This window comes from Narcine bancroftii, unplaced genomic scaffold (genome assembly GCF_036971445.1).
Source record: "Narcine bancroftii isolate sNarBan1 unplaced genomic scaffold, sNarBan1.hap1 Scaffold_159, whole genome shotgun sequence".
In the NCBI taxonomy this organism is placed as follows: Eukaryota; Metazoa; Chordata; class Chondrichthyes; order Torpediniformes; family Narcinidae; genus Narcine; species Narcine bancroftii.
Window position 1 is genome coordinate 11,370,402 of NW_027211894.1, and position 23,424 is coordinate 11,393,825.

Consider the following 23,424-nt stretch of genomic DNA (forward strand, 5'->3'; position numbering starts at 1 on the left):
CCCCGCCTCTGTTTCCCCGCCTCTGATTCCCCGCCCCTGTTTCCCCATATCTGATTCCCTGCCTCTGATTCCCCAACTTTGATTCCCAGCCTCTGAATCCCCAGCTCTGATTCCCCGCCTCTGATACCCCGTGTTTGATTCCCTGCCTCTGATTCCCCTCCTCTGATTCCCCATCTCTGATTCACCACCTTTGATTCGCCACCTCTGATTCCCCATATCTGATTCCCCACCTCTGTTTTCCCGCCTCTGATTCCCCGCCTCTGATTCTCCATATCTCATTCCCGCCTCTGAATCCCCATCTCTGATTCCCGGACTCTGATTCCCCACCTCTGATTCCCGGCCTCTTATTCCCAGCATCTGATTCCAGGCCTCTGATTCCCGGCCTCTGACTCCCCGCTTCTGATTCTGATTCCCCGCCTCTGATTCCCCGCCTCTGTTTCCCCATATCTGATTCCCCGCCTCTGAATCCCCAACTCTGATTCCCTGCCTCTGATTCCCCAGCTTCATTCCCCGCCTTTGATTCCCCCCGTCTGATTCCCAGCCTCTGAATCCCCGTGTCTGATAACCTGCCTCTGATTCCCCGCCTCTGATTCCCCATCTCAGATTCACCGCCTCTGATTCCCCACCTCTGATTCCCCATCTCTGATTCCGCACATCCGACTCCCTGCCTCTGATTCCCCGACTCTGATTCCCCACCTCTGATTCCCCAGCTCTGATTCCCCGCCTCTGATTCCCCAACTCTGATTCCCCGCCTCTGATTCCACAGCTCTGATTCCCCGCCTCTGATTCCCCGTGTTTGATCACCTGCCTCTGATTCCCCGCCTCTGATTCCCCATCTCTGATTCACCGCCTTTGATTCGCCACCTCTAATTCCCCATATCTGATTCCTCGCCACTGTTTCCCCTCCTCTGATTCCCCGCCTCTGATTCCCCATATCTCATTCCCCGCCTCTGATTCGCCAGCTATGATTCCCCGCCTCTGATTCCCCGCGTCTGATTCCCTGCCTCTGATTCCCCGCCTCTGATTCCACATCTCTGATTCACCACCTCTGATTCCACGCGTCTGATTCCCCACCTCTGATTCCCCATCTCTGATTCCCCATCTCTGATTCCCCAATTCTGATTCCCCGCCTCTGATTCCCCAGCTCTGATTCCTCGCCTCTGATTCCCTTCCTCTGATTCCCAACCTCTGATTCCCCAACTCTGATTTCCCATATTGATTCCCTGCGTCTGATTCCCCACCTCTGATTTCCCATATTGATTCCCTGCGTCTGATTCCCCGCCTCTGATTCCCCAACTCTGATTCCCCGCCTCTGATTCCCCAGCTCTGATTCCCCGCATCTGATTCCCCGTGTTTGATTCCCTGCCTCTGATTCCCGGCCTCTGATTCCCCATCTCTGATTCACCGCCTTTGATTCGCAACCTCTGATTCCCCAGCTCTGATTCCCCGCCTCTGATTCCCCAACTCTGATTCCCCGCCTCTGATTCCACAGCTCTGATTCCCCGCCTCTGATTCCCCGTGTTTGATCACCTGCCTCTGATTCCCCGCCTCTGATTCCCCGCCTCTGATTCTCCATATCTCATTCCCCGCCTCTGAATCCCCATCTCTGATTCCCGGACTCTGATTCCCCACCTCTGATTCCCGGCCTCTCATTCCCAGCATCTTATTCCCGGCCTCTGATTCCCGGCCTCTGATTCCCCGCTTCTGATTCTGATTCCCTGCCTCTGATTCCCCATCTCTGATTCCGCACATCTGATTCCCTGCCTCTGATTCCCCACCTCTGATTACCCATATCTGACTTCCCGCCTCTGTTTCCCCGCCTCTGATTCCCCGCCTCTGTTTCCCCATATCTAATTCCCAACCTCTGATGCCCCAACTCTGATTCCCCATATCTAATTCCCCGCCTCTGTTTGCCCGCCTCTGATTCCCCGCCTCTGTTTCCCCATATCTGATTCCCTGCCTCTGAATCCCCAACTCTGATTCCCTGCCTCTGATTCCCCAGCTCTGATTCCCCGCCTTTGATTCCCCCCGTCTGATTCCCAGCCTCTGAATCCCCGTGTCTGATTTCCTGCCTCTGATTCCCCACCTCTGATTCCCCATCTCTGATTCACAGCCTCTGATTCCCCACCTCTGATTCCCCATCTCTGATTCCGCACATCTGATTCCCTGCCTCTGATTCCCCGCCTCTGTTTCCCCATATCTAATTCCCAACCTCTGATGCCCCAACTCTGATTCCCTGCCTCTGATTCCCAGCGTTCTATTCCCTGCCTCTGATTCCCCGCCTGTGATTCCCCATCTCTGATTCACCACCTCTGATTCCCCACCTCTGATTCCCCATATCTAATTCCCTGCCTCTGAATCCCCAACTCTGATTCCCTGCCTCTGATTCCCCAGCTCAGATTCCCCGCCTTTGATTCCCCCCGTCTGATTCCCAGCCTCTGAATCCCCGTGTCTGATTTCCTGCCTCTGATTCCCCACCTCTGATTCCCCATCTCTGATTCACAGCCTCTGATTCCCCACCTCTGATTCCCCATCTCTGATTCCGCACATCTGATTCCCTGCCTCTGATTTCCCGACTCTGATCCCCACCTCTGATTCCCAACCTCTGATTCCCCACCTCTGAATCCCCATATCTGATTTCCTGCCTCTGTTTCCCCGCCTCTGATTCCCTGCCTCTGTTTCCCCACCTCTGATTCCCCGCCTCTGTTTCCCCATATCTGATTCACCACCTCTGATTCCCCACCTCTGATTCCCCATATCTAATTCCCTGCCTCTGAATCCCCAACTCTGATTCCCTGCCTCTGATTCCCCAGCTCAGATTCCCCGCCTTTGATTCCCCCCGTCTGATTCCCAGCCTCTGAATCCCCGTGTCTGATTTCCTGCCTCTGATTCCCCACCTCTGATTCCCCATCTCTGATTCACAGCCTCTGATTCCCCACCTCTGATTCCCCATCTCTGATTCCGCACATCTGATTCCCTGCCTCTGATTTCCCGACTCTGATCCCCACCTCTGATTCCCAACCTCTGATTCCCCACCTCTGAATCCCCATATCTGATTCCCTGCCTCTGATTCCCCGTCTCTGATTCCCCATATCTGATTCCCCATATCTGATTCCCCGCCTCTGATTCCCCGCCTCTGTTTCCCCATATCTGATTCCCCACCTCTGATTCCCCATATCTGATTCCCCGCCTCTCTTTCCGCGCCTCTGATTCCCCGCCTCTGATTCCCCATATCTGATTCCCCGCCTCTGTTTCCCCATATCTAATTCCCCGACTCTGATTCCCAAACTCTGATTCCCCAGCTCTGATTCCCCGCCTCTGATTCCCCGCATCTGATTCCCTGCATCTGATTCAAAGCCTCTGATTCCCTGCCTCTGATTCCCAACCTCTGATTCCCCACCTCTGATTCCCCATATCTGATTCCCAGCCTCTGTTTCCCCGCCTCTGATTCCCCGCCTCTGTTTCCCCATATCTGATTCCCGGCCTCTGATTCCCCGCCTCTGATTCCCCGCCTCTGATTCCCTGCCTCTGATTCCCCATCTCCGATTCCGCACATCTGATTCCCTGCCTCTGATTCCCCGCCTCTGATTCCCCGCCTCTGATTCCCTGCCTCTGATTCCCAACCTCTGATTCCCCACCTCTGATTCCCCGTGTTTGATTACCCGCTTCTGTTTCCCCGCCTCTGATTCCCCGCCTCTGATTCCCCAACTCTAATTCCCCGCCTCTGATTCCCCATATCTGATTCCCCGCCTCTGTTTCCCCGCCTCTGATTCCCCGCCCCTGTTTCCCCATATCTGATTCCCTGCCTCTGATTCCCCAACTTTGATTCCCAGCCTCTGAATCCCCAGCTCTGATTCCCCGCCTCTGATACCCCGTGTTTGATTCCCTGCCTCTGATTCCCCTCCTCTGATTCCCCATCTCTGATTCACCACCTTTGATTCGCCACCTCTGATTCCCCATATCTGATTCCCCACCTCTGTTTTCCCGCCTCTGATTCCCCGCCTCTGATTCTCCATATCTCATTCCCGCCTCTGAATCCCCATCTCTGATTCCCGGACTCTGATTCCCCACCTCTGATTCCCGGCCTCTTATTCCCAGCATCTGATTCCAGGCCTCTGATTCCCGGCCTCTGACTCCCCGCTTCTGATTCTGATTCCCCGCCTCTGATTCCCCGCCTCTGTTTCCCCATATCTGATTCCCCGCCTCTGAATCCCCAACTCTGATTCCCTGCCTCTGATTCCCCAGCTTCATTCCCCGCCTTTGATTCCCCCCGTCTGATTCCCAGCCTCTGAATCCCCGTGTCTGATAACCTGCCTCTGATTCCCCGCCTCTGATTCCCCATCTCAGATTCACCGCCTCTGATTCCCCACCTCTGATTCCCCATCTCTGATTCCGCACATCCGACTCCCTGCCTCTGATTCCCCGACTCTGATTCCCCACCTCTGATTCCCCAGCTCTGATTCCCCGCCTCTGATTCCCCAACTCTGATTCCCCGCCTCTGATTCCACAGCTCTGATTCCCCGCCTCTGATTCCCCGTGTTTGATCACCTGCCTCTGATTCCCCGCCTCTGATTCCCCATCTCTGATTCACCGCCTTTGATTCGCCACCTCTAATTCCCCATATCTGATTCCTCGCCACTGTTTCCCCTCCTCTGATTCCCCGCCTCTGATTCCCCATATCTCATTCCCCGCCTCTGATTCGCCAGCTATGATTCCCCGCCTCTGATTCCCCGCGTCTGATTCCCTGCCTCTGATTCCCCGCCTCTGATTCCACATCTCTGATTCACCACCTCTGATTCCACGCGTCTGATTCCCCGCCTCTGATTCCCCATCTCTGATTCCCCATCTCTGATTCCCCAATTCTGATTCCCCGCCTCTGATTCCCCAGCTCTGATTCCTCGCCTCTGATTCCCTTCCTCTGATTCCCAACCTCTGATTCCCCAACTCTGATTTCCCATATTGATTCCCTGCGTCTGATTCCCCACCTCTGATTTCCCATATTGATTCCCTGCGTCTGATTCCCCGCCTCTGATTCCCCAACTCTGATTCCCCGCCTCTGATTCCCCAGCTCTGATTCCCCGCATCTGATTCCCCGTGTTTGATTCCCTGCCTCTGATTCCCGGCCTCTGATTCCCCATCTCTGATTCACCGCCTTTGATTCGCAACCTCTGATTCCCCATATCTGATTCCCCGCCTCTGTTTCCCCGCCTCTGATTCCCCGCCTCTGATTCCCCATATCTCATTCCCCGCCTCTAAATCCCCATCTCTGATTCCCGGATTCTGATTCCCCACCTCTGATTCCCGGCCTCTTATTCCCGGCATCTGATTCCGGCCTCTGATTCCCGGCCTCTGATTCCCTGCGTCTGATTCTGATTCCCTGCCTCTGATTCCCCATCTCTGATTCCGCACATCTGATTCCCTGCCTCTGATTCCCCACCTCTGATTCCCCATATCTGATTCCCCGCCTCTGTTTCCCCACCTTTGATTTCCCGCCTCTGTTTCCCAATATCTAAGTCCCCGCCTCTGATTCCCCAACTCTGATTCCCCACCTCTGATTCCCCAGCTCTGATTCCCCGCCTCTGATTCCCCGCATCTGATTCCCTGCAACTGATTCCAAGCCTCTGATTCCCTGCCTCTGATTCCCAACCTCTGATTCCCAACCTCTGATTCCACACCTCTGATTCCCCATATCTGATTCCCCGCCTCTGTTTCCCCGCCTCTGATTCCCCGCCTCTGATTCCCCATATTCCATTCCCCGCCTCCAATTCCGCATCTCTGATTCCCAACCTCTGATTCCCCACCTCTGATTCCCCATATCTGATTCCCCGCCTCTGTTTCCCCGCCTCTGATTCCCCGCCTCTGTTTCCCCATATCTGATCCCCGCCTCTATTTGCCCGCCTCTGATTCCCCGCCTCTGATTCCCCATATCTGATTCCCCGCCTCTGTTTCCCCGCCTCTGATTCCCCGCCTCTGATTCCCCATATCCCATTCCCCGCCTCCAATTCCGCATCTCTGATTCCCAACCTCTGATTCCCCACCTCTGATTCCCCATATCTGATTCCCCGCCTCTGTTTCCCCGCCTCTGAATCCCCGCCTCTGTTTCCACATATCTGATCCCCGCCTCTATTTGCCCGCCTCTGATTCCCCGCCTCTGTTTCCCCATATCTGATTCCCCGCCTCTGATTCCCCGCCTCTGATTCCCCATCTCTGATTCACAACCTCTGATTCCCCACCTCTGATTCCCCATATCTGATTCCCCGCCTCTGTTTCCCCGCCTCTAATTCCCCACCTCTGATTCCCAATATCTGATTCCCCGCCTCTGATTCCCCACCTCTGATTCCCCGCCTCTGATTCGCCAGCTATGATTCTCCGCCTCTGATTCCCCACGTCTGATTCCCTGCCTCTGATTCCCCGCCTCTGATTCCACATCTCTGATTCACCACCGCTGATTCCCCGCGTCTGATTCCCCGCCTCTGATTCCCCATCTCTGATTCCCCATCTCTGATTCCCCAATTCTGATTCCCCGCCTCTGATTCCCCAGCTCTGATTCCTCGCCTCTGATTCCCTTCCTCTGATTCCCAACCTCTGATTCCCCACCTCTGATTTCCCATAATGATTCCCTGCGTCTGATTCCCCACCTCTGATTCCCCATATCTGATTCCCCACCTCTGTTTCCCCGCCTCTGATTCCCCGCCTCTGTTTCCCCGTATCTGATCCCCGCCTCTATTTGCCCGCCTCTGATTCCCCGCCTCTGTTTCACCATATCTGATTCCCCGCCTCTGAATCCCCAACTCTGATTCCCTGTCTCTAATTTCCCATGTCTGATTCCCCGCCTCTGATTCCCCGCGTCTGATTACCGGCCTCTGATTCCCCGCCTCTGATTCCCCATCTCTGATTCACAACCTCTGATTCCCCACCTCTGATTCCCCATATCTGATTCCCCGCCTCTGTTTCCCCGCCTCTGATTCCCCACCTCTGATTCCCAATATCTGATTCCCCGCCTCTGATTCCCCACCTCTGATTCCCCGCCTCTGATTCGCCAGCTATGATTCCCCGCCTCTGATTCCCCGCGTCTGATTCCCTGCCTCTGATTCCCCGCCTCTGATTCCACATCTCTGATTCACCACCGCTGATTCCCCGCGTCTGATTCCCCGCCTCTGATTCCCCATCTCTGATTCCCCATCTCTGATTCCCCAATTCTGATTCCCCGCCTCTGATTCCCCAGCTCTGATTCCTCGCCTCTGATTCCCTTCCTCTGATTCCCAACCTCTGATTCCCCACCTCTGATTTCCCATATTGATTCCCTGCGTCTGATTCCCCGCCTCTGATTCCCCAACTCTGATTCCCCGCCTCTGATTCCCCAGCTCTGATTCCCCGCCTCTGATTCCCCGTGTTTGATTCCCTGCCTCTGATTCCCGGCCTCTGATTCCCCATCTCTGATTCACCGCCTTTGATTCGCCACCTCTGATTCCCCAAATCTGATTCCCCGCCTCTGTTTCCCCGCCTCTGATTCCCCGCCTCTAATTCTCCATATCTCATTCCCCGCCTCTGAATCCCCATCTCTGATTCCCGGACTCTGATTCCCCACCTCTGATTCCCGGCCTCTTTTTCCCAGCATCTGATTCCAGGCCTCTGATTCCCGGCCTCTGACTCCCCGCTTCTGACTCTGATTCCCTGCCTCTGATTCCCCATCTCTGATTCCGCACATCTGATTACCTGCCTCTGATTCCCCACCTCTGATTCCCCATATCTGATTCCCCGCCTCTGATTCCCCGCATTTGATTCCCCATATCTGATTCCCCGCCTCTGTTTCCCCGCCCCTGATTCCCCGCCTCTGTTTCCCCATATCTGATTCCCCGCCTCTGATTCCCAACTATGATTCCCCGCCTCTGATTCCCCAGCTCTGATTCCCTGCCTCTGATTCCCCGCGTTCTATTCCCTGCCTCTGATTCCCAGCCTGTGATTCCCCATCTCTGATAAACCACCTCTGATTCCCCACCACTGATTCCCCATATCTAATTCCCCGCCTCTGTTTGCCCGCCTCTGATTCCCCGCCTCTGTTTCCCCATATCTGATTCCCCGCCTCTGAATCCCCAACTCTGATTCCCTGCCTCTGATTCCCCAGCTTCATTCCCCGCCTTTGATTCCCCCCGTCTGATTCCCAGCCTCTGAATCCCCGTGTCTGATAACCTGCCTCTGATTCCCCGCCTCTGATTCCCCATCTCAGATTCACCGCCTCTGATTCCCCACCTCTGATTCCCCATCTCTGATTCCGCACATCCGACTCCCTGCCTCTGATTCCCCGACTCTGATTCCCCACCTCTGATTCCCCAGCTCTGATTCCCCGCCTCTGATTCCCCAACTCTGATTCCCCGCCTCTGATTCCACAGCTCTGATTCCCCGCCTCTGATTCCCCGTGTTTGATCCCCTGCCTCTGATTCCCCGCCTCTGATTCCCCATCTCTGATTCACCGCCTTTGATTCGCCACCTCTGATTCCCCATATCTGATTCCTCGCCACTGTTTCCCCGCCTCTGATTCCCCGCCTCTGATTCCCCATATCTCATTCCCCGCCTCTGATTCGCCAGCTATGATTCCCCGCCTCTGATTCCCCGCGTCTGATTCCCTGCCTCTGATTCCCCGCCTCTGATTCCACATCTCTGATTCACCACCTCTGATTCCACGCGTCTGATTCCCCGCCTCTGATTCCCCATCTCTGATTCCCCATCTCTGATTCCCCAATTCTGATTCCCCGCCTCTGATTCCCCAGCTCTGATTCCTCGCCTCTGATTCCCTTCCTCTGATTCCCAACCTCTGATTCCCCAACTCTGATTTCCCATATTGATTCCCTGCGTCTGATTCCCCACCTCTGATTTCCCATATTGATTCACTGCGTCTGATTCCCCGCCTCTGATTCCCCAACTCTGATTCCCCGCCTCTGATTCACCAGCTCTGATTCCCCGCATCTGATTCCCCGTGTTTGATTCCCTGCCTCTGATTCCCGGCCTCTGATTCCCCATCTCTGATTCACCGCCTTTGATTCGCAACCTCTGATTCCCCATATCTGATTCCCCGCCTCTGTTTCCCCGCCTCTGATTCCCCATATCTCATTCCCCATATCTCATTCCCCGCCTCTAAATCCCCATCTCTGATTCCCGGACTCTGATTCCCCACCTCTGATTCCCGGCCTCTTATTCCCGGCATCTGATTCCGGCCTCTGATTCCCGGCCTCTGATTCCCTGCGTCTGATTCTGATTCCCTGCCTCTGATTCCCCATCTCTGATCCCGCACATCTGATTCCCTGCCTCTGATTCCCCACCTCTGATTCCCCATATCTGATTCCCCGCCTCTGTTTCCCCACCTTTGATTCCCCGCCTCTGTTTCCCAATATCTAAGTCCCCGCCTCTGATTCCCCAACTCTGATTCCCCACCTCTGATTCCCCAGCTCTGATTCCCCGCCTCTGATTCCCCGCATCGGATTCCCTGCAACTGATTCCAAGCCTCTGATTCCCTGCCTCTGATTCCCAACCTCTGATTCCCAACCTCTGATTCCACACCTCTGATTCCCCATATCTGATTCCCCGCCTCTGTTTCCCCGCCTCTGATTCCCCGCCTCTGATTCCCCATATCCCATTCCCCGCCTCCAATTCCGCATCTCTGATTCCCAACCTCTGATTCCCCACCTCTGATTCCCCATATGTGATTCCCCGCCTCTGCTTCCCCGCCTCTGATTCCCCGCCTCTGTTTCCCCATATCTGATCCCCGCCTCTATTTGCCCGCCTCTGATTCCCCGCCTCTGTTTCCCCATATCTGATTCCCCGCCTCTGAATCCCCAACTCTGATTCCCTGCCTCTAATTTCCCATGTCTGATTCCCCGCCTCTGACTCCCCACGTCTGATTACCGGCCTCTGATTCCCCGCCTCTGATTCCCCATCTCTGATTCACAACCTCTGATTCCCCACCTCTGATTCCCCATATCTGATTCCCCGCCTCTGTTTCCCCGCCTCTGATTCCCCACCTCTGATTCCCAATATCTGATTCCCCGCCTCTGATTCCCCACCTCTGATTCCCCGCCTCTGATTCGCCAGCTATGATTCCCCGCCTCCGATTCCCCGCGTCTGATTCCCTGCCTCTGATTCCCCGCCTCTGATTCCACATCTCTGATTCACCACCGCTGATTCCCCGCGTCTGATTCCCCGCCTCTGATTCCCCATCTCTGATTCCCCATCTCTGATTCCCCAATTCTGATTCCCCGCCTCTGATTCCCCAGCTCTGATTCCTCGCCTCTGATTCCCTTCCTCTGATTCCCAACCTCTGATTCCCCACCTCTGATTTCCCATAATGATTCCCTGCGTCTGATTCCCCACCTCTGATTCCCCATATCGGATTCCCCGCCTCTGTTTCCCCGCCTCTGATTCCCCCCTCTGTTTCCCCGTATCTGATCCCCGCCTCTATTTGCCCGCCTCTGATTCCCCGCCTCTGTTTCCCCATATCTGATTCCCCGCCTCTGAATCCCCAACTCTGATTCCCTGTCTCTAATTTCCCATGTCTGATTCCCCGCCTCTGATTCCCCGCGTCTGATTACCGGCCTCTGATTCCCCGCCTCTGATTCCCCATCTCTGATTCACAACCTCTGATTCCCCACCTCTGATTCCCCATATCTGATTCCCCGCCTCTGTTTCCCCGCCTCTGATTCCCCACCTCTGATTCCCAATATCTGATTCCTCACCTCTGATTCCCCAGCTCTGATTCCCCGCCTCTGATTCCCCGCATCTGATTCCCTGCAACTGATTCCAAGCCTCTGATTCCCTGCCTCTGATTCCCAACCTCTGATTCCCAACCTCTGATTCCACACCTCTGATTCCCCATATCTGATTCCCCGCCTCTGTTTCCCCGCCTCTGATTCCCCGCCTCTGATTCCCCATATCCCATTCCCCGCCTCCAATTCCGCATCTCTGATTCCCAACCTCTGATTCCCCACCTCTGATTCCCCATATCTGATTCCCCATCTCTGTTTCCCCGCCTCTGATTCCCCGCCTCTGTTTCCCCATATCTGATCCCCGCCTCTATTTGCCCGCCTCTGATTCCCCGCCTCTGTTTCCCCATATCTGATTCCCCGCCTCTGAATCCCCAACTCTGATTCCCTGCCTCTAATTTCCCATGTCTGATTCCCCGCCTCTGATTCCCCACGTCTGATTACCGGCCTCTGATTCCCCGCCTCTGATTCCCCATCTCTGATTCACAACCTCTGATTCCCCACCTCTGATTCCCCATATCTGATTCCCCGCCTCTGTTTCCCCGCCTCTGATTCCCCACCTCTGATTCCCAATATCTGATTCCCCGCCTCTGATTCCCCACCTCTGATTTCCCGCCTCTGATTCGCCAGCTATGATTCCCCGCCTCTGATTCCCCGCGTCTGATTCCCTGCCTCTGATTCCCCGCCTCTGATTCCACATCTCTGATTCACCACCGCTGATTCCCCGCGTCTGATTCCCCGCCTCTGATTCCCCATCTCTGATTCCCCATCTCTGATTCCCCAATTCTGATTCCCCGCCTCTGATTCCCCAGCTCTGATTCCTCGCCTCTGATTCCCTTCCTCTGATTCCCAACCTCTGATTCCCCACCTCTGATTTCCCATAATGATTCCCTGCGTCTGATTCCCCACCTCTGATTCCCCATATCTGATTCCCCGCCTCTGTTTCCCCGCCTCTGATTCCCCCCTCTGTTTCCCCGTATCTGATCCCCGCCTCTATTTGCCCGCCTCTGATTCCCCGCCTCTGTTTCCCCATATCTGATTCCCCGCCTCTGAATCCCCAACTCTGATTCCCTGTCTCTAATTTCCCATGTCTGATTCCCCGCCTCTGATTCCCCTCGTCTGATTACCGGCCTCTGATTCCCCGCCTCTGATTCCCCATCTCTGATTCACAACCTCTGATTCCCCACCTCTGATTCCCCATATCTGATTCCCCGCCTCTGAATCCCCAACTCTGATTCCCTGCCTCTAATTTCCCATGTCTGATTCCCCGCCTCTGATTCCCCACGTCTGATTACCGGCCTCTGATTCCCCGCCTCTGATTCCCCATCTCTGATTCACAACCTCTGATTCCCCACCTCTGATTCCCCATATCTGATTCCCCGCCTCTGTTTCCCCGCCTCTGATTCCCCACCTCTGATTCCCAATATCTGATTCCCCGCCTCTGATTCCCCACCTCTGATTCCCCGCCTCTGATTCGCCAGCTATGATTCCCCGCCTCTGATTCCCCGCGTCTGATTCCCTGCCTCTGATTCCCCGCCTCTGATTCCACATCTCTGATTCACCACCGCTGATTCCCCGCGTCTGATTCCCCGCCTCTGATTCCCCATCTCTGATTCCCCATCTCTGATTCCCCAATTCTGATTCCCCGCCTCTGATTCCCCAGCTCTGATTCCTCGCCTCTGATTCCCTTCCTCTGATTCCCAACCTCTGATTCCCCACCTCTGATTTCCCATAATGATTCCCTGCGTCTGATTCCCCACCTCTGATTCCCCATATCTGATTCCCCGCCTCTGTTTCCCCGCCTCTGATTCCCCCCTCTGTTTCCCCGTATCTGATCCCCGCCTCTATTTGCCCGCCTCTGATTCCCCGCCTCTGTTTCCCCATATCTGATTCCCCGCCTCTGAATCCCCAACTCTGATTCCCTGTCTCTAATTTCCCATGTCTGATTCCCCGCCTCTGATTCCCCGCGTCTGATTACCGGCCTCTGATTCCCCGCCTCTGATTCCCCATCTCTGATTCACAACCTCTGATTCCCCACCTCTGATTCCCCATATCTGATTCCCCGCCTCTGTTTCCCCGCCTCTGATTCCCCACCTCTGATTCCCAATATCTGATTCCTCACCTCTGATTCCCCAGCTCTGATTCCCCGCCTCTGATTCCCCGCATCTGATTCCCTGCAACTGATTCCAAGCCTCTGATTCCCTGCCTCTGATTCCCAACCTCTGATTCCCAACCTCTGATTCCACACCTCTGATTCCCCATATCTGATTCCCCGCCTCTGTTTCCCCGCCTCTGATTCCCCGCCTCTGATTCCCCATATCCCATTCCCCGCCTCCAATTCCGCATCTCTGATTCCCAACCTCTGATTCCCCACCTCTGATTCCCCATATCTGATTCCCCGCCTCTGTTTCCCCGCCTCTGATTCCCCGCCTCTGTTTCCCCATATCTGATCCCCGCCTCTATTTGCCCGCCTCTGATTCCCCGCCTCTGTTTCCCCATATCTGATTCCCCGCCTCTGAATCCCCAACTCTGATTCCCTGCCTCTAATTTCCCATGTCTAATTCCCCGCCTCTGATTCCCCACGTCTGATTACCGGCCTCTGATTCCCCGCCTCTGATTCCCCATCTCTGATTCACAACCTCTGATTCCCCACCTCTGATTCCCCATATCTGATTCCCCGCCTCTGTTTCCCCGCCTCTGATTCCCCACCTCTGATTCCCAATATCTGATTCCCCGCCTCTGATTCCCCACCTCTGATTCCCCGCCTCTGATTCGCCAGCTATGATTCCCCGCCTCTGATTCCCCGCGTCTGATTCCCTGCCTCTGATTCCCCGCCTCTGATTCCACATCTCTGATTCACCACCGCTGATACCCCGCGTCTGATTCCCCGCCTCTGATTCCCCATCTCTGATTCCCCATCTCTGATTCCCCAATTCTGATTCCCCGCCTCTGATTCCCCAGCTCTGATTCCTCGCCTCTGATTCCCTTCCTCTGATTCCCAAACTCTGATTCCCCAACTCTGATTTCCCATATTGATTCCCTGCGTCTGATTCCCCACCTCTGATTTCCCATATTGATTCACTGCGTCTGATTCCCCGCCTCTGATTCCCCAACTCTGATTCCCCGCCTCTGATTCCCCAGCTCTGATTCCCCGCATCTGATTCCCCGTGTTTGATTCCCTGCCTCTGATTCCCGGCCTCTGATTCCCCATCTCTGATTCACCGCCTTTGATTCGCAACCTCTGATTCCCCATATCTGATTCCCCGCCTCTGTTTCCCCGCCTCTGATTCCCCATATCTCATTCCCCATATCTCATTCCCCGCCTCTAAATCCCCATCTCTGATTCCCGGACTCTGATTCCCCACCTCTGATTCCCGGCCTCTTATTCCCGGCATCTGATTCCGGCCTCTGATTCCCGGCCTCTGATTCCCTGCGTCTGATTCTGATTCCCTGCCTCTGATTCCCCATCTCTGATCCCGCACATCTGATTCCCTGCCTCTGATTCCCCACCTCTGATTCCCCATATCTGATTCCCCGCCTCTGTTTCCCCACCTTTGATTCCCCGCCTCTGTTTCCCAATATCTAAGTCCCCGCCTCTGATTCCCCAACTCTGATTCCCCACCTCTGATTCCCCAGCTCTGATTCCCCGCCTCTGATTCCCCGCATCTGATTCCCTGCAACTGATTCCAAGCCTCTGATTCCCTGCCTCTGATTCCCAACCTCTGATTCCCAACCTCTGATTCCACACCTCTGATTCCCCATATCTGATTCCCCGCCTCTGTTTCCCCGCCTCTGATTCCCCGCCTCTGATTCCCCATATCCCATTCCCCGCCTCCAATTCCGCATCTCTGATTCCCAACCTCTGATTCCCCACCTCTGATTCCCCATATCTGATTCCCCGCCTCTGCTTCCCCGCCTCTGATTCCCTGCCTCTGTTTCCCCATATCTGATCCCCACCTCTATTTGCCCGCCTCTGATTCCCCGCCTCTGTTTCCCCATATCTGATTCCCCGCCTCTGAATCCCCAACTCTGATTCCCTGCCTCTAATTTCCCATGTCTGATTCCCCGCCTCTGATTCCCCACATCTGATTACCGGCCTCTGATTCCCCGCCTCTGATTCCCCATCTCTGATTCACAACCTCTGATTCCCCACCTCTGATTCCCCATATCTGATTCCCCGCCTCTGTTTCCCCGCCTCTGATTCCCCACCTCTGATTCCCAATATCTGATTCCCCGCCTCTGATTCCCCACCTCTGATTCCCCGCCTCTGATTCGCCAGCTATGATTCCCCGCCTCTGATTCCCCGCGTCTGATTCCCTGCCTCTGATTCCCCGCCTCTGATTCCACATCTCTGATTCACCACCGCTGATTCCCCGCATCTGATTCCCCGCCTCTGATTCCCCATCTCTGATTCCCCATCTCTGATTCCCCAATTCTGATTCCCCGCCTCTGATTCCCCAGCTCTGATTCCTCGCCTCTGATTCCCTTCCTCTGATTCCCAACCTCTGATTCCCCACCTCTGATTTCCCATAATGATTCCCTGCGTCTGATTCCCCACCTCTGATTCCCCATATCTGATTCCCCGCCTCTGTTTCCCCGCCTCTGATTCCCCCCTCTGTTTCCCCGTATCTGATCCCCGCCTCTATTTGCCCGCCTCTGATTCCCCGCCTCTGTTTCCCCATATCTGATTCCCCGCCTCTGAATCCCCAACTCTGATTCCCTGTCTCTAATTTCCCATGTCTGATTCCCCGCCTCTGATTCCCCGCGTCTGATTACCGGCCTCTGATTCCCCGCCTCTGATTCCCCATCTCTGATTCACAACCTCTGATTCCCCACCTCTGATTCCCCATATCTGATTCCCCGCCTCTGTTTCCCCACCTCTGATTCCCCACCTCTGATTCCCAATATCTGATTCCTCACCTCTGATTCCCCAGCTCTGATTCCCCGCCTCTGATTCCCCGCATCTGATTCCCTGCAACTGATTCCAAGCCTCTGATTCCCTGCCTCTGATTCCCAACCTCTGATTCCCAACCTCTGATTCCACACCTCTGATTCCCCATATCTGATTCCCCGCCTCTGTTTCCCCGCCTCTGATTCCCCGCCTCTGATTCCCCATATCCCATTCCCCGCCTCCAATTCCGCATCTCTGATTCCCAACCTCTGATTCCCCACCTCTGATTCCCCATATCTGATTCCCCGTCTCTGTTTCCCCGCCTCTGATTCCCCGCCTCTGTTTCCCCATATCTGATCCCCGCCTCTATTTGCCCGCCTCTGATTCCCCGCCTCTGTTTCCCCATATCTGATTCCCCGCCTCTGAATCCCCAACTCTGATTCCCTGCCTCTAATTTCCCATGTCTGATTCCCCGCCTCTGATTCCCCACGTCTGATTACCGGCCTCTGATTCCCCGCCTCTGATTCCCCATCTCTGATTCACAACCTCTGATTCCCCACCTCTGATTCCCCATATCTGATTCCCCGCCTCTGTTTCCCCGCCTCTGATTCCCCACCTCTGATTCCCAATATCTGATTCCCCGCCTCTGATTCCCCACCTCTGATTCCCCGCCTCTGATTCGCCAGCTATGATTCCCCGCCTCTGATTCCCCGCGTCTGATTCCCTGCCTCTGATTCCCCGCCTCTGATTCCACATCTCTGATTCACCACCGCTGATTCCCCGCGTCTGATTCCCCGCCTCTGATTCCCCATCTCTGATTCCCCATCTCTGATTCCCCAATTCTGATTCCCCGCCTCTGATTCCCCAGCTCTGATTCCTCGCCTCTGATTCCCTTCCTCTGATTCCCAACCTCTGATTCCCCACCTCTGATTTCCCATAATGATTCCCTGCGTCTGATTCCCCACCTCTGATTCCCCATATCTGATTCCCCGCCTCTGTTTCCCCGCCTCTGATTCCCCCCTCTGTTTCCCCGTATCTGATCCCCGCCTCTATTTGCCCGCCTCTGATTCCCCGCCTCTGTTTCCCCATATCTGATTCCCCGCCTCTGAATCCCCAACTCTGATTCCCTGTCTCTAATTTCCCATGTCTGATTCCCCGCCTCTGATTCCCCGCGTCTGATTACCGGCCTCTGATTCCCCGCCTCTGATTCCCCATCTCTGATTCACAACCTCTGATTCCCCACCTCTGATTCCCCATATCTGATTCCCCGCCTCTGAATCCCCAACTCTGATTCCCTGCCTCTAATTTCCCATGTCTGATTCCCCGCCTCTGATTCCCCACGTCTGATTACCGGCCTCTGATTCCCCGCCTCTGATTCCCCATCTCTGATTCACAACCTCTGATTCCCCACCTCTGATTCCCCATATCTGATTCCCCGCCTCTGTTTCCCCGCCTCTGATTCCCCACCTCTGATTCCCAATAATTGATTCCCCGCCTCTGATTCCCCACCTCTGATTCCCCGCCTCTGATTCGCCAGCTATGATTCCCCGCCTCTGATTCCCCGCGTCTGATTCCCTGCCTCTGATTCCCCGCCTCTGATTCCACATCTCTGATTCACCACCGCTGATTCCCCGCGTCTGATTCCCCGCCTCTGATTCCCCATCTCTGATTCCCCATCTCTGATTCCCCAATTCTGATTCCCCGCCTCTGATTCCCCAGCTCTGATTCCTCGCCTCTGATTCCCTTCCTCTGATTCCCAACCTCTGATTCCCCACCTCTGATTTCCCATAATGATTCCCTGCGTCTGATTCCCCACCTCTGATTCCCCATATCTGATTCCCCGCCTCTGTTTCCCCGCCTCTGATTCCCCCCTCTGTTTCCCCGTATCTGATCCCCGCCTCTATTTGCCCGCCTCTGATTCCCCGCCTCTGTTTCCCCATATCTGATTCCCCGCCTCTGAATCCCCAACTCTGATTCCCTGTCTCTAATTTCCCATGTCTGATTCCCCGCCTCTGATTCCCCGCGTCTGATTACCGGCCTCTGATTCCCCGCCTCTGATTCCCCATCTCTGATTCACAACCTCTGATTCCCCACCTCTGATTCCCCATATCTGATTCCCCGCCTCTGTTTCCCCGCCTCTGATTCCCCACCTCTGATTCCCAATATCTGATTCCTCACCTCTGATTCCCCAGCTCTGATTCCCCGCCTCTGATTCCCCGCATCTGATTCCCTGCAACTGATTCCAAGCCTCTGATTCCCTGCCTCTGATTCCCAACCTCTGATTCCCAACCTCTGATTCCACACCTCTGATTCCCCATATCTGATTCCCCGCCTCTGTTTCCCCGCCTCTGATTCCCCGCCTCTGATTCCCCATATCCCATTCCCCGCCTCCAATTCCGCATCTCTGATTCCCAACCTCTGATTCCCCACCTCTGATTCCCCATATCTGATTCCCCGCCTCTGTTTCCCCGCCTCTGATTCCCCGCCTCTGTTTCCCCATATCTGATCCCCGCCTCTATTTGCCCGCCTCTGATTCCCCGCCTCTGTTTCCCCATATCTGATTCCCCGCCTCTGAATCCCCAACTCTGATTCCCTGCCTCTAATTTCCCATGTCTGATTCCCCGCCTCTGATTCCCCACGTCTGATTACCGGCCTCTGATTCCCCGCCTCTGATTCCCCATCTCTGATTCACAACCTCTGATTCCCCACCTCTGATTCCCCATATCTGATTCCCCGCCTCTGTTTCCCCGCCTCTGATTCCCCACCTCTGATTCCCAATATCTGATTCCCCGCCTCTGATTCCCCACCTCTGATTCCCCGCCTCTGATTCGCCAGCTATGATTCCCCGCCTCTGATTCCCCGCGTCTGATTCCCTGCCTCTGATTCCCCGCCTCTGATTCCACATCTCTGATTCACCACCGCTGATTCCCCGCGTCTGATTCCCCGCCTCTGATTCCCCATCTCTGATTCCCCATCTCTGATTCCCCAATTCTGATTCCCCGCCTCTGATTCCCCAGCTCTGATTCCTCGCCTCTGATTCCCTTCCTCTGATTCCCAACCTCTGATTCCCCACCTCTGATTTCCCATAATGATTCCCTGCGTCTGATTCCCCACCTCTGATTCCCCATATCTGATTCCCCGCCTCTGTTTCCCCGCCTCTGATTCCCCCCTCTGTTTCCCCGTATCTGATCCCCGCCTCTATTTGCCCGCCTCTGATTCCCCGCCTCTGTTTCCCCGTATCTGATTCCCCGCCTCTGAATCCCCAACTCTGATTCCCTGTCTCTAATTTCCCATGTCTGATTCCCCGCCTCTGATTCCCCGCGTCTGATTACCGGCCTCTGATTCCCCGCCTCTGATTCCCCATCTCTGATTCACAACCTCTGATTCCCCACCTCTGATTCCCCATATCTGATTCCCCGCCTCTGTTTCCCCGCCTCTGATTCCCCACCTCTGATTCCCAATATCTGATTCCCCGCCTCTGATTCCCCACCTCTGATTCCCCGCCTCTGATTCGCCAGCTATGATTCCCCGCCTCTGATTCCCCGCGTCTGATTCCCTGCCTCTGATTCCCCGCCTCTGATTCCACATCTCTGATTCACCACCGCTGATTCCCCGCGTCTGATTCCCCGCCTCTGATTCCCCATCTCTGATTCCCCATCTCTGATTCCCCAATTCTGATTCCCCGCCTCTGATACCCCAGCTCTGATTCCTCGCTTCTGATTCCCTTCCTCTGATTCCCAACCTCTGATTCCCCACCTCTGATTTCCCATATTGATTCCCTGCGTCTGATTCCCCGCCTCTGATTCCCCAACTCTGATTCCCCGCCTCTGATTCCCCAGCTCCGATTCCCCGCCTCTGATTCCCCGTGTTTGATTCCCTGCCTCTGATTCCCGGCCTCTGATTCCCCATCTCTGATTCACCGCCTTTGATTCGCCACCTCTGATTCCCCAAATCTGATTCCCCGCCTCTGTTTCCCCGCCTCTGATTCCCCGCCTCTGATTCCCCATATCTCATTCCCCGCCTCTGAATCCCCATCTCTGATTCCCGGACTCTGATTCCCCACCTCTGATTCCCGGCCTCTTATTCCCGGCATCTGATTCCGGCCTCTGATTCCCGGCCTTTGATTCCCTGCTTCTGATTCTGATTCCCTGCCTCTGATTCCCCATCTCTGATTCCGCACATCTGATTCCCTGCCTCTGATTACCCCCCTCTGTTTCCCCGCCTCTGATTCCCCGCCTCTGTTTCCCAATATCTAAGTCCCCGCCTCTGATTCCCCAACTCTGATTCCCCACCTCTGATTCCCCAGCTCTGATTCCCCGCTTATGATTCCCCGCATCTGATTCCCTGCATCTGATTCCAAGCCTCTGATTCCCTGCCTCTGATTCCCAACCTCTGATTCCCCACCTCTGATTCCCCATATCTGATTCCCCGCATCTGTTTCCCCGCCTCTGATTCCCCACCTCTGTTTCCCAATATCTGATTCCCGGCCTCTGATTCCCCGCTTCTGATTCCCCGCCTCTGATTCCCCGCCTCTGATTCCCTGCCTCTGATTCCCAACCTCTGATTCCCCATATCTGATTCCCCGCCTCTGTTTCCCCGCCTCTGATTCCCTGCCCCTGTTTCCCCATATCTGATTCCCTGCCTCTGATTCCCCAACTCAGATTCCCCGCCTCTGATTCCCCAGCGCTGATTCCCCGCCTCTGATTTCCCGTGTTTGATTCCCTGCCTCTGATTCCCCGCCTCTGATTCCCCATCTCTGATTCACCGCCTTTGATTTGCCACCTCTGATTCCACATATATGATTCCCCACCTCTGTTTCCCCGCCTCTGATTCCCCGCCTCTGATTCTCCATATCTCATTCCCCGCCTCTGAATCCCCATCTCTGATTCCCGGACTCTGATTCTCCACCTCTGATTCCCGGCCTCTCATTCCCAGCATCTGATTCCCGGCCTCTGATTCCCGGCCTCTGATTCCCCGCTTCTGATTCTGATTCCCTGCCTCTGATTCCCCATCTCTGATTCCGCACATCTGATTCCCTGCCTCTGATTCCCCACCTCTGATTACCCATATCTGACTTCCCGCCTCTGTTTCCCCGCCTCTGATTCCCCGCCTCTGTTTCCCCATATCTAATTCCCAACCTCTGATGCCCCAACTCTGATTTCCTGCCTCTGATTCCCCGCGTTCTATTCCCTGCCTCTGATTCCCCGCCTGTGATTCCCCATCTCTGATTCACCACCTCTGATTCCCCACCTCTGATTCCCCATATCTAATTCCCCGCCTCTGTTTGCCCGCCTCTGATTCCCCGCCTCTGTTTCCCCATATCTGATTCCCCGCCTCTGAATCCCCAACTCTGATTCCCTGCCTCTGATTCCCCAGCTCTGATTCCCCGCCTTTGATTCCCCCCGTCTGATTCCCAGCCTCTGAATCCCCGTGTCTGATTTCCTGCCTCTGATTCCCCACCTCTGATTCCCCATCTCTGATTCACAGCCTCTGATTCCCCACCTCTGATTCCCCATCTCTGATTCCGCACATCTGATTCCCTGCCTCTGATTCCCCGCCTCTGTTTCCCCATATCTAATTCCCAACCTCTGATGCCCCAACTCAGATTCCCTGCCTCTGATTCCCCGCGTTCTATTCCCTGCCTCTGATTCCCCGCCTGTGATTCCCCATCTCTGATTCACCACCTCTGATTCCCCACCTCTGATTCCCCATATCTAATTCCCCGCCTCTGAATCCCCAACTCTGATTCCCTGCCTCTGATTCCCCAGCTCTGATTCCCCGCCTTTGATTCCCCCCGTCTTATTCCCAGCCTCTGAATCCCCGTGTCTTATTTCCTGCCTCTGATTCCCCACCTCTGATTCCCCATCTCTGATTCACAGCCTCTGATTCCCCACCTCTGATTCCCCATCTCTGATTCTGCACATCTGATTCCCTGCCTCTGATTCCCCGACTCTGATCCCCACCTCTGATTCCCAACCTCTGATTCCCCACCTCTGAATCCCCATATCTGATTCCCTGCCTCTGATTCCCCGCCTCTGATTCCCTGCCTCTGATTCCCCGCCTCTGATTCCCCAGCTCTGATTCCCCGCCTCTGAATCCCCAACTCTGATTCCCTGCCTCTGATTCCCTGCCTCTGATTCCCTGCCTCTGATTCCCAACCTCAGATTCCCCACCTCTGAGTCCCCATATCTGTTTCCCCGCCTCTGATTCCCCGCCTCTGATTCCCCGCCTCTGATTCCCAGGCTCTGATTCTCCGCCTCTGATTCCCCGCCTCTGGTTCCCCGCCTCTGATTCGCTGCCTCTGATTCCCCATCTCTGATTCCGCACATCTGATTCCCTGCCTCTGATTCCCCGCCTCTGACTCCCCGCCTCTGATTCCCTGCCTCTGTTTCCCAACCTCTGATTCCCCACCTCTGATTCCCCATATCTGATTCCCCACCTCTGTTTCCCTGCCTCTGATTCCCCACCTCTGTTTCCCCATATCTGATATCCCGCCTCTGATTCCCCAACTCTGATACCCCGCCTCTGATTCCCCAGCTCTGATTCCCCACCTCTGATTCCCCGTGTTTGATTCCCTGCCTCTGATTCCCCGCCTCTGTTTCCCCATCTCTGATTCACCGCCTTTCATTCGCCACCTCTGATTCCCCATATCAAATTCCCCGCCTCTGTTTCCCCGCCTCTGATTCCCCGCCTCTGTTTCCCCATATCTGATTCCCCACCTCTGATTCCCCATATCTGATTCCCCGCCTCTCTTTCCTCGCCTCTGATTCCCCGCCTCTGATTCCCCATATCTGATTCCCCATATCTGATTCCCCGCCTCTGATTCCCCGCCTCTTTTTCCCCATATCTGATTCCCCACCTCTGATTCCCCATATCTGATTCCCCGCCTCTCTTTCCGCGCCTCTGATTCCCTGCCTCTGATTCCCCATATCTGATTCCCCGCCTCTGTTTCCCCATATCTAATTCCCCGCCTCTGATTCCCAAACTCTGATTCCCCGACTCTGATTCCCCAACTCTGATTCCCCGCCTCTGATTCCCCACATCTGATTCCCTGCCTCTGATTCCCCGCCTCCGATTCTCTGCCTCTGATTCCCAACCTCTGATTCCCCACCTCTGAATCCCCATATCTGATTCCCTGCCTCTGATTCCCCGCCTCTGATTCCCTGCCTCTGATTCCCCGCCTCTGATTCCCCAGCTCTGATTTCCCGCCTCTGAATCCCCAACTCTGATTCCCTGCCTCTGATTCCCCAGCTCTGATTCCCCGCCTCTGATTCCCCAGCTCTGATTCCCTGCCTCTGATTTCCCGCCTGTGATTCCCCATCTCTGATTCACAACCTCTGATTCCCCACCTCTGATTCCCCATATCTGATTCCCCGCCTCTGTTTGCCCGCCTCTAATTCCCCGCCTCTGTTTCCCCATATCTGATTCCACGCCTCTGAATCCCCGCCTCTGGTTCCCCGCCTCTTATTCGCTGCTTCTGATTCCCCATCTCTGATTCCGCACATCTGATTCCCTGCCTCTGATTCCCCGCCTCTGACACCCCGCCTCTGATTCCCTGCCTCTGTTTCCCAACCTCTGATTCCCCATATCTGATTCCCCACCTCTGAATGCCCGCCTCTGGTTCCCCGCCTCTGATTCGCTGCCTCTGATTCCCCATCTCTGATTCCGCACATCTGATTCCCTGCCTCTGATTCCCCGCCTCTGATTCCCCATCTCTGATTCCCCACCTCTGAATCCGCGTGTCTGATACCCAGCCTCTGATACCCCGCCCCTGATTCC